At 28.3% G+C, this 3491-nt stretch overlaps 1 protein-coding gene across 3 annotated transcripts in view; it reads right to left on the bottom strand.

The window, feature by feature from the left end:
• Positions 1-1266: 1266 nt before the first annotated feature.
• Positions 1267-3491, bottom strand: part of LOC108740250 (proline dehydrogenase 1, mitochondrial) — a 186802-nt gene continuing 184577 nt past the window's right edge. For all 3 annotated transcript variants that reach the window (XM_018474502.1, XM_018474501.1, XM_018474504.1), the window contains one exon: positions 1267-2571. The gene's annotated coding sequence lies outside the window, so the exon portion shown is untranslated. The remainder of the gene's footprint in view (positions 2572-3491) is intronic.

The raw sequence follows: 3491 nt of genomic DNA, 5'->3' as shown, positions 1-3491 counted from the left end.
CCCATTTCTATTTTGCTTTTAGATACTTTTTTGGGAAAAGCATTTTGCATTTTATTTTTTTAGACGTATTTTCTATTGGCAAAATGGAAAATACTTTATTGAGTTATGTTTTACTATAAACATTGATCAAACGTTATAATAATTTAATAAATGGTCCTGACCAGGATCAACAGGATAAAACTAAAATTTAGAAATTTCATTGCGTAGAATGATGATGAAAAGAAGTTTTTTTCGTCCCTCGGAAACAGTATTTTTTCTCGGGATTAAAGGTACCCTATGTTACTTTCTGCACGCCTAACAATGTGTGTACATGATGATTGGTTGAGTACTTAAGGCGTGAAATAGTAACAAACAAATAAACAAAGTCACATTTGCAAGCTAAAAATGGAAACAAAAAGACATTCTATGGATGCCTTCTAATATATGAACCGAAGAGAACGAAAAAAAGATGCAATTTCCTTCAAAATATTGTGATTTCGATATTATTTTCTGGTCTGTTTTGTCATGGTCCTTGAAATGTCAGTCCTAAACTGACAGACATCAAAGTCACGACTCAGTACTTGTCAAATCACCCGGGTCAGGTGCTTTCAGCAAGGAACGTCGAAACGTCTCCAACTACGAAATTTATTTTAGATATTTTACGCTAAAAAACCTATTTTTTTCAAATTAAAACAGGTCCTAAAGGCAAATAAGAGAGCATGAAGAAGAATTGTTTGTTGTTCAACTGAGAAAACTTGTAAAAGATGTAAAAAATATATCAATAATTTCAAACAGTAAAAAGAAAAAAGAAAAGTGAATTTTACTAAATGTTTTAGCAGTCAGTGATGATGTAAACACCATTACTCGAAATTAAAATCTCGGGTATTAAAAAGATGATACCATTCAGAGTTAAACAAATGTCCATGTTTTCATAAAAGTATACTTAAAAAAATCGAATACTAAAGATATTTAGCAAACAGAAATTATATTTGATTTTGGATTTAAATACTTTTAACCAACCCATTTGTATATTTAATGATTTTTACTGATATTTGTTTTGTTTTTTTTTTTAAATTTTTTAACCGAGCTATAAGCTACACCCTACAGTTATAGGTTTCATATTTTTAATAGATCCATACGTCCTCTCAACGCTATTAAAATATGTATAGTTTTTTATTTCGTTTTTCGCTTTATTTCAATAATCTTCAACAATGATTGCCACAGAATCATGTCATATTTAGGATAGTTTATTCAAATAAAACACATAACTAAACAGCAAAAACTTACTAGCATTTTTAATTTATTGTCTTTACTCATTCTTGTTACAATTTCTACAATAATGCTCTTCACAAGTTTGTAATGATGAAAATATTTGCCTATAATAGAGGCTAAAATATAATACAACAATATTACCTTTCAAAATGTATTTGTTGTAGGTGGGATATTCATTATTAATGTACAATGCAAAATTGTATTTAACATTTTTTTTTGAAGATGTTAACATTTTGATGTTGACAGAAAACAAACTTGTAAATCAACATTTTTTCGATCATCGACATCTATAATAATTTCCAAACATCAACAAGGAATGTGTAGTGTTCACAAATGTATGTATAGGTATGTAACATGAACACTTCGTTTCCGGTTGTAAGAATTCTGCTTCTCGACAATGTTAAAAAAATCCTACAAAGTTGATTTCTGTAGGAATAAAACAAGATCGCAAAAACTCAACGACTTAATTGGCTCTTACAGCAATAGAAACTCAAACTCCTATCACAGGCAAAAATACTCAGCGATTGCATTTTCAAAATAAAATTTGTTATACAAGAAAAAATTAAAAGGGATGGGAGATTATCAAGTCTACCAAAACTATTGTCAAAAAAGTAAAATTTTAAGAATATATCATTTAATTTTATCTAGACGTTTTATATAATAAATTATAATTGCTATTACAAGTACGCAACTTAAAATAGTTTTGCAATTTTTTAAAGTGTTTCCGCTTACATTTTATAAATCACTTAATTTCGATTTGCGTTTAGACTTGACAACTGAACATAATTAATATTAATATTGGTGACGCGAACAATTACGGTGAAATGTATGACATATTGAACAACTAAATAAATACGTAATATAGTACATGTGGCCGACAAATATCAATATTTCTACACAATCTTATTTACTGTTACAAATAAAAATCACAAATGTATTCAAAATTTATCTGCGAGAGATGTGTCTGTCGTGTTTGCGATAAAAGAAACACTTTAATATAAATGAAGTATAAATAAAATTCATAAAATATCACATGTTTAGTTACTGTGTAAGACACAACTTAAATAGTTCATACTGTTTTTTTTTAAATACTATACAGCGAATACTAATATAAACTAGGAACTGAAGTGAATTTTTTCTATTCTTAAAAATAAGGCAACATACTTTAGATATATATGAAGACACTTTTTTCAGGCAAATAAATATTGAATTTGATTGTTGAACATATTCAAGAGCTGGACTACAGAACAAAAATACTTTGCAGGTTAGTTTCTTCTTCGAAACATGATAACGTATATACGCCCTAAACATCATCAACAGCTGTAAAAAAATAAGTGAAATTATTAAAAAAAAAAACAATAAAGAGGAGTGTTCATCATATTCATGACATAATAGGAATTTTTTCTTCACGAGATTCATTTCATTTTAATAAAATGCGTTACTGGCAAGGAATCATTATATATGATAATGTAAAAACTAATTAAAAATAGTACCAATTTTATTTTTTTAGACGTATTTTCTATTGGCAAAATGGAAAATACTTTATTGAGTTATGTTTTACTATAAACATTGATCAAACGTTATAATAATTTAATAAATGGTCCTGACCAGGATCAACAGGATAAAACTAAAATTTAGAAATTTCATTGCGTAGANTTCAGGAAAAGTAACTTTACTCAGAAAAATTATTTGGAAATGTTTCTACATAGGTAAACAGTAAATTAGAATTTTTTAAGTAAGTAATTTTATATTTAATACTACTGATTAACCATGTTCTGTGTTTATCTCACGGTGACCACCACTACTTCCATTTGAATTTTGAAAATTTGGACAATAGCGTTATTGAGTTTGCCATACTTACTACGATTTTAAGTAGACTCATAAATTTACCGCATTCTTAATTCATTATAAGGGGATTCAGTAGTACTCGCGCCGTAGAGTAAAAACATGCTTATCTATTCTGCATAACATGAGTTTAATATTTGAAATAGATATTTGAAATTTTGTAGGGAGATAAACAAAGCTTTGTTCTAGCGCCTGTCAGAGGCCTTTTTTTTAATTTTTCATTTCTATTGGAAATATACGTCCCATAAAATGCATGGCTGAAGCTACCTCGAGTTTTTTGGTGGAAGCCATCTCAGAAACGGTGAGAGATAGACTTCTGAAAAGGTCATAAATCGTCGTATCACCAAAACTATTGTCAAAAAAGTAAAATTTTAAGATTCTCATTCCACGCATAG

This window comes from Agrilus planipennis, unplaced genomic scaffold, assembly GCF_000699045.2.
Source record: "Agrilus planipennis isolate EAB-ADULT unplaced genomic scaffold, Apla_2.0 scaffold247, whole genome shotgun sequence".
Classification (NCBI taxonomy): domain Eukaryota; kingdom Metazoa; phylum Arthropoda; class Insecta; order Coleoptera; family Buprestidae; genus Agrilus; species Agrilus planipennis.
The sequence above is the reverse complement of the archived record's forward strand: the minus strand, read 5'-3'. Positions and strand labels throughout refer to the sequence as shown.